Here is a 9,311-nt window from a genome sequence, read left to right as displayed (position 1 = left end):
ATGCCACAAAATATGAAAAAATCAAGTTACCTAGTTCTTGCATTCACACGACAATATGTTTCCAGAAAATTTTTCCGTCTTGCAAATAGCTGCTTTCTTCACTCCCTTACAATCTCAAGAGCCTCATATGTAATCCTTACTCAATATTCTCATCACTTACCAGCTTATCAAATAGAAGTCGTAAGTCGCCTAACCGTTGATGCCTGTGTTAATACGGACTCCAAAACAACCCTATTGTCATGTTTGTTTTGCCGTGAGAGTCTGATTAAAGAAATAAACGCTGGCAAATACATCTTGAGAACTTTACTAATCTGATCTAAATTCTCACAACACTATTAGGCCCACATGAGATGATGAAAGCCTTTCATTTTAAAATAATTATTGTTGTCTGAGGAAAACATTATATTAATTATGTTATATGATTCGTGATTTCTCTTCGTTATATCTGTGGACTCTTCAATTTATTTTTCATAATACATTCACAGTCACAGCTCAGTGAGAACCCGTACTGAACTGTGTTACTGAAACAGAAGCTGATCTGGTAATGTACAGCCCTATTGTGCTCCCCTCCAAGCCAATTCCCCTTCAGGTAGGGGAGTAGGAATTGCACATCGCACAGAGACACCTGCACAATGTGCAGGGTTTTGGCATGCCTCCCATAATCGAAAGATGGTCCAGATTCAAGCTCTTCTCATGTTCTTAGGAGTATTTCAGCATGATCACATCCATGATACTGGTCTTCAGGTCATTAATTTCAGTAACTGATGATCAGCATACAATGTCTTAACATAATCCTATAATTCAGTCATGGTATATCTCGAGATATTTCTATTAAGACTTGATCAGCTAAGTAGGTCCTTTCATTTGGCACTAATGTCCGATATACAGTGATGTATAGTAATTCATTTATATGGGGTTGTCAAATATAACATACGAATTCATTTATTTTTATAATTTTTTACAATATCACTGGTTTTTTTACATGTGAGATTATATCGAAGAGATCACTTTTTTTACTTCTCTAATTACTAGTATTGGTGATTAATGATAAATAAATAATATTCAAAAATATTTATAGTATGTAAAAAAAATCATTAATAAAATTATATTATTATTTCCACTAGAATAGCTTTATATAAACTGAACAGAATGTAAGAAATGCAATATGGAAATATTCAACAAGAAGACAAATATTATGGTATTCAGAGGGCAGGTGAATGTAAAATTATATTGAATCACACACAAATCGAACATGTTACATCTTTTAAATATTGGCATACAAATCAAGCTTCAGTACTTTATAAATGCTATGTGGCATTATAAATGTGAAGATACAGAATTAAAATTTGGAGTGAGTTGATGGGAGTCCATCTGTATGTAGACAACAATTTTGCACGACTGTCCACAAGTACCAGTAGCATATATACAGGGACTCTTGTTTACTGCACATGCGCAGTGTGTTGTAAGCGAAACTTATACAATAAGGGAGCTCCAAATTTTATTTCCATATCTGTATATGTATAAGAAAACAAGAATTAATACACTTTTGAAAATTTGAACGCTTTAATATAGATTGGAATGTTGACCTCTGACAAAACAACGAAAAGGAATAAAAGTCGCAGAAATTTGGTTTCTTTGGGATTATAGTAGTCTGCATCTGTAAAAGGGCCAGTCACGTCATAAATGGAAACAAAGTCAAATTACCTATATATTTCCATTTTATAATATAATAATTTTAACTGGTAGGGCAATGTGAAAAACTTTAAGATTATTTTTCAATACAAACTTGAATAAGACTTCAAAACATGAGAACTTGAATGTCATCTGTACATTCTAATATACTGTATTCTGCCAAAGGATGCCTGTTGTGTACTGAGGAAGTTCAAAAACTGAATGTGTTATTAAAAACCACAGCAGTGCTCGCATGTCTAGTTCCAACTACTGAGCGAACTGTCTTTCTAAAACCCTGCAGGAACTTGGTGAACACACTGTATTTTTGCTACACGTAGCTGTAAAGAAAACTTCGGCTACTACAGTAAAATTTCTATTATAAAATAATGTACAAAAGGTTTGAATGAAAGGCAGTTAATACAGTTTTAATAGTGTAGAAATAAATATAAGAACTGGAATATTTGTTGCTCTGTTGAGCACTGCATGAAATGTTCTCATGGCGATCAGAATTTGTAAATATTAAAACTACTGTGTGTGACTTGTAGTGGGAAAAAGTGTTCAGATGTGTATGTGTATATATGTTAGGGTTCATTTTTCACACAGTGACATATTTTATATAATAATTTTATGTTGGTGTATAAATGTATGTATGGGACAACTCCCAGGGAAATCTCAACCACAAGCTGCTGATGCTAGAGAGAAATACTTTCATGTAGAGCTTATTTGAATTGGAAAAGATTTTCCCTCCATCTTTCTTTTTCTCATTTTTATTTCTTAACTAGTTGCTGTGCCTTGGGGAAAAAAAAATGGCTGCCACAACTTTATGATTTTCACTCCTTGTGAATATTGCTTCCATGTTAACAGTTAACAGCCTATATTTAATCAGATTTCTTTTTGAATTGCGTTCTATATGAGGTAATGTTGATGCATCTGGCAATGTGCCTGGCACATTTTTGTAAGTATCATGAATGTAATGTATTAAAGTTTCACCAGACATTTGTATATATGTTTCTTATTTCATAAGTTACCCTAGTTCCCCAGTAGATCATATGCTTTATTTAAAGCTTATTTCGGAGGCTTAGAGTCATAACGACGTAACTAAAATTTCATGTTTTGAGATAAATGCAAAAAAAAGTTTTGCAACAACTGGAACACTACCACTGTCACCGCATATGTTATTGTGTGTGATATATATATATATATATATATATATATATATATATATATATATATATGATAACTCGTTATTAGAGTATGAATCTATCTGCTCACCATTTTTTTTTTTTGTGAGTTTAAGTAAGCTAAGTATTGCATAAGAAAAAATTGTAGTGTTGTAGATACGTTGTTTTGACTTTAAATAAATTGTTCTTTTTGCAAGTTACATTTGATTTTAATATTAATAACAACAAAAATAATGCACTCAAGTATGTATATTATTTTTTAATTACATATAATTATTGTGAAACAAACAGTTTTATAAGTCTTTCTTCTAATATTAATTATCAAGATGCCTCCTATGTATTCAGGACACTCTGAACAACAACAACTGCTGCAGTAGGGAGGTTTTAGAGCCTTTCAGGCAACTCCACATGCCATATTTCAGCAGGACAATGCCTGGCCACATGTGGCGAGGATTGTGCAAGCCTTCTTCCAAGAACGACGGGTATCACTGCTTCCCTGGCCTGCATGTTCGCCAGACATTTGCCCATCGAACATGTCTGGGATATGGTTGGTCGGCAACTTGTTCGTCATGGTCCTTCAGCACCCACTCTTGATGCTTTGTGGACTCACATACAAACTGCGTGGAGGTAGATTCCCCAGAAACATATCCAGGTCCTCTTTGATTCCATGCCACGATGCTTAGAGGCTCTCATTGCAGCGCATGGAGGCTTCACACCATACTGAAATCTCACGGTCACAGATCTGGTACAGTCCTGTAATTCTGTTGTTGTTGTTTGCTAATGCTGAATTTCAGACAATGAAATCATTAATTCTCTCGCTCTCCAGTATTTTTCACTCAAGGACGCCAAGTTGATAGTGGCTGGGCAGTGTTGAAGATGATTTTGATCCATTTCCTCTTTCAGATCACATAAGGGGCAGAGTAGTGAAGAAGATATTTCAATCCTGTGGAGATGCTTGGCCAAGCAGTCGTGGCCCATAAACGGTCTAAAAATTGCAACTGCATTCTTCCTAGGATATCCAGGGATGTTTTGGGTTGAGACAGATTCCCACCTTTTATTTTTGGAAATTTGGAGATGATGATTTGTTATAATTTTGTGGTATTGTGAGGTAATTATTCTTTTTGTTGTATAATAGGATAGTTGTGTAGCAGGTTTCTGAATAGTACCACAACCCTTTTTGACAAGATAATCAGCAGCATCGTTGCCAGTCAGTCCGCAGTGTGTTGATATCCATTGAAAAACTATTTTTTTCTTTAGGTTGTTGAGGTGAAATAGGCATTTCCAGCACTCAAAAATTTGTTGACTTTTTGATGTTAAAGTGGATGTTATAGCTGCTGCTTTTGAGTCAGAAAGAATTACTGCTTGCTGGAATTGAACTATTCTGTATAGAAGATTTTGAAGTGTCGTAGATATGACCTCGACTTCTCCATCAAAATTTGTACTGGTACCAAATCCACGGGGTTTGTAAAAGGAGAACAGACGGCATTTCTGTATTGTCATGTACCTAATCTGTGGTATCCATTTCATTTCAGTCACATGTATCCTTCTTGGTATTGGAATTTCCACAAACATTAGTGTATTTCTTTCCATTACAACATCTGACTTAACCACAACTGGTTTGTGCCATCCTTTTTGATCTCTCGTAATTATGTTATGTTCATTCCTTTTATACATACAACATTTCACATATGAACGATTCAGACAAATCGAATATTACAGAAAGAATTCTGACAAACTTGTATTTTTCCACCATCTGTCTTTGTTTTCTTCCTTTTCCAAAAGGGAACTTATGTATAACTGCTGTTTATCTGTATCACCTAATTCCAAAATTCATTATGAATTGCTAGCCACAGCCTATGTAAATTTGAAACTGCATTTTCTTGCAAATTTTGAGCAATCTTTTGGTTTAACTGACCGTCTAGCAATAGATTTGCCTTTGGTCGATATTCTGAACTTTCAGATTACTATTATTTGGAATATGGCCGTAATTTTCTGGAATAATATGTATGAAGGGAAGGGATAGTTTTAACTTGAAATATCTACATACTAATTTTTAAATAAAATGGTTTATACGGCACTTTACGTCTGTTGAGTCTATTAAAATTCTAAAATTGAATATTAACTATGAGTAATGAAACAACATTTTTTAATACCTTTTTTTTTAATTACATGTTTCAGTATTGATCCTTGAAGTTGATAAGATATTGCGGAAAATAACTGAAACTGAATTCTCTTCAGTGACACTTTCAATTTTTTAGCAGATCAAGAGTTTTTCTCTCTCTAAGTAACACGTTGACTGTACAACACAAATTCATTGAATTATATTATTGCATGACTGATAGAAATATACATACATACGTTCGTGTTCTGCCCATGGGCAGGTCTCTCACTGCAAATCCAGCATTCTCCAATCTTTCCTATTTTCTGTCTTCCTCCTAGTCTCCGCATAGTGGTCCACATATCTTAATGTCGTATATCATCTGATATCTTCTTCTGCCCCGAACTCTTCTCCCATTCACCATTCCTTCCAGTGCATCCTTCAGTAGGCAGTTTCTTCTCAGTCAGCGATCCAACAATTCCGTTTTCTCTTCCTGATGAGTTTCAGCATCATTCTTTCTTCATCCACTCTTTCCAACACAGTTTCATTTCTTATTCTGTCTGTCCACTTAACATGCTCCATTCTTCTCCATATTCACATTTCAAATGCTTCTATTTATTTCTCTTCATTTTGTCGTAATGTCCAAGTTTCTGCCTCATACAATGCCACACTCCGCACAAAGCACTTCACTAGTCTCTTCCTTACATATGTGTATCATAGTAGAGCTGCATTACGCTCATAATGAATGATACATCCATTTACTGGAAGTGAAAAACTCTTAGTACTTTTATAAGAGAATTGCGGGAAAAAATCGGGTGTTTAGAGTCATAACAACATATCTACAAAATTGGGCATTTTGACTTATCTACATCATTACTGTACTGATTCGGAGAATCAATCTATTTAATGACAAAACGGAGCGTCTATCTTTAACCGTTACGGAAATAGTGTGTTGCGTATCTACAAATGCATATTAGTCTTTAATGTCACAACAATATGTCAACTTGTATGTTATTTTGGTCCCATATATTACGCTATGGTGTTGAATGTCATAACAGCATATGTGCAGCATCATCCAGTATAGAGATAGTATCATGGCTATCCTTGATGAATTATTTCCTTAAATTAACTTAACGATCAAAAACACATTTACGGGAATATATGTATACCGGAACCGTCGGTTGCACTGCTACTTTTTACATTACTGGTATGTCATGTTAAGGAGAAAGAGGAAACCCTTTCCACTCTACAGTCATTACTTTATGCTCATAAAGTCAACATTATGTGATAATGAGATGAGTCTAAGAACAGAAACTTATTTACGAGAATAACGCTTAGTTTTTCTATGTCTTAGTTCCTATGGCAATCAATATTTCTGTATATTATCTTCAAAAACTCGAAATCACAAGATGCCATATTAGTAATGAATAACATCTTCTACAGTGCGATCAGTTATGCTTTCCCCCGCGGCAGGGGGTTTTTCCTATGAGCGAGTTCCCACTCGTTTGCCGCACACTGCACAGTGGGCCAGAATTCAAATCTAGCTGGAAAATATTGAATTTTTGAATGTTTTAAATAACGTTTTCTCGCTATATAGTCTCGAAGTACTAAAACTGATCTTCATAAATCTGTATGTCATCAATTTATACCGAGCGAAATGCCAACAGGGCTGGCTGCTAAAAGTCGCTAAGTGTTAAGAACCCGAGCGCCGAGCGCCAGACGGTTTATGGCTGGAGTGATATGAGGGTGATCTGCGTGTTGTTGATGTGGAGAAAAGTGTCTTTCTGTGATGGAAGTGTTAAAAGAAGGTTCGTACTTTCTATTTCCATTATTCATACTCTAATTGTATACGTGAAATATTGCCAGGGATGCATTAAACATAGCTTTAAAATGTTGCGGAATTATGTCTTTACTTCATTTTAAATTAGAGATATAAAAATGTTGCACCAGGTGCCACCTTAAAATCTACATCAGATTATAAAACAATCCTTACAGTTTATTACAAAAGTTAAGGTTTGCTTGCCTTTTTCTTATATTTGCGTTTTTATTTCAGAGGTAGATCCCCCATATCCAGTCCACTGCGACTCGGATGGACTTAAACGAGGTGTTGACTACTAAAAAAGGGTCAATTCAAACTCTCACTGATTTCGTAGTGACAAAATTAGAAATACAACATTGTTCCAAGGATATTATACGGTGTGTCGAAAAAGTTGTGCGCACATTTAGAAGTAATTTAGAAAAACGCTTGAAACAGTGCTCTAGGAAAAAGGACAGTTTTTGCGTAAAGATTGGGAATGGTTAGTGAAATCAATGGACCACAGACATCCTCCTCCCCTCCCTCTACTTTTCCCACATGCCTGGCCGATTACTCCAGACTCTTTCTTCTCTCCATTAATAAATTATTGTCAATATTTGAGTAAAACCTGAAACTTTTAAAAGAGGAATTAAATACACTCTAAATTCACAAGGCTAACGGCTTCAAAGCTGGGTACCTGGTTGAAATAAAGTTCACTGCCACAGAATTTAACATGGAGGCATGAGATAATTACTCTGCTTGCCATTAAAATTTCACTTTAATTTATGTGTCCCCAATTTAAAAAAAAGGACATCAAATTTCCCCAAAGAGTTCTACAATAAATAAAAACTCGCCAAATGTCCAAGGATTTAATTCCATCCGTTTCAGGAATAGGTCGATCTCAAAAATTGTTTGAAGAAGGTGGCATGAAAACAAGAATTAAACATGTAGGGTACGGTCTCTGAAAGATCAGCATATTTAAAGTGAATTAGTTCTAGCTACTTAATTGTCTTTGCGGGGTTCAGGGAAAAGAGATGCAACATACGTTTTACAACAAATCACCACAAATTACTCCAAAAAGAGCATCAAAGTATACGATAGCCTATAATAAATCTCCAACTTTACGAAGACCATATACACCAGAGAAAGCATTACAATTTTTAATATATAACGTCACCAAACGTAAATACAATGTGCAGTGTTACCTATAGGTTTGCCCAAGAAGCCCAAGAAACTAGACATTAGAGCATTAGAAAGTACTGTGAAGATTATTCAAGAAAATTTTGACGAATTCAAACAATGTAGGATATTTTAAATCATCTTCTTGTAACTCCTGATCCTATCATATCAAGTATTTATCCGTTTTAAGAAAATAAGAAGAATTCCTTTCCCGCTGAAGTGCGACAAATGTTGAAGGAACCCCATACTTACAATACAAGTGAAGACGTGCGTGTGACAAGAGGGAAGGATGATGAAACGGACGAAGAGCAGCTGCAGCTGGAAGAGGAGGAGGAGGGGGAGGAGGAAGAGAAAAAGGAAGGAAGATAAGGAGGACGATGATGCAAACGATGACTCTTCCTATTAGAGAATATTGGAAACTAAGTTCACGAAAAGAACAAGTGATACAATTAAGTACCTAGTAGGCTCCATGAAAATAGTTATTCAAACTCGCACTCATAGCTCATTTCTACAGATAATATCCCATACTGGCTTATTATTATTCCATAAGCTCTTAGAAATCATTATTTAGTAAAACAGAATCATTTAAAATTATATTCCGTACTTATTTAATTTTTTCCCGCTAGATTTGAATTCTGGCCCACTGTGCACTGGAGGGAGCAGTAAAGGTACGGTCACACGTCGCTACTTTTGCAGCGCTACTTTTATACTGCAGCTGCAAAAGTTGCGTGTCGTGTTCACACGTAAGCCAAAAGTAGCGCGCTGCACGCTACTTTTCGTGCTGCGCAACCCGAGTGCTGCAAAAGTTGCAACTGGAGGTTGCGAGTCTGTTCACACGCAAGGCGCTACTTTTGCAGCCGCAGTCATGCTGCAGGTTCTCATCTCCGTGTTGACTTCTCAATATACATTTTGTGGTTATTTTCGCATTATTAAGAAACTCATGCGAAAGCTTCCTTATCTATTATTTGCTTTTCTGTCGTATCTAGTATTCAGAAATTGACATTATTTTTACTATGAAGCTTTTAAAAACGCCAACATACTTAAATGATAACCAACAGTATATTCACGTAATCAATGTTGGCAACCCTCCTGTTTGAAACTACGCTACACAAAATTAAAAAAAATGAATTATATCGTCAGCAAATATACTCTGACTGTGTTGTGTATTTAATAACTGTTACAAATAATTTATTTTCACCACAACTAACATTAAAATACATCTAAACAATAAAAGTATCATTGGCACATTTGGGTGGTAACACTGGTTGCAACCGCAGCAAAAGTTTCAACAAAACCGATATCAAAAATGCTGCTGCTGCAACCCTGAGAACCCTGTTCACAAGTCGCTACTTTTAAGTTGCGCGCAGCATGGAAAAGTAGCGAGCAG

The sequence above is a fragment of the Periplaneta americana genome, chromosome 15, assembly GCF_040183065.1.
Source record: "Periplaneta americana isolate PAMFEO1 chromosome 15, P.americana_PAMFEO1_priV1, whole genome shotgun sequence".
Classification (NCBI taxonomy): domain Eukaryota; kingdom Metazoa; phylum Arthropoda; class Insecta; order Blattodea; family Blattidae; genus Periplaneta; species Periplaneta americana.
The sequence above is the reverse complement of the archived record's forward strand: the minus strand, read 5'-3'. Positions refer to the sequence as shown.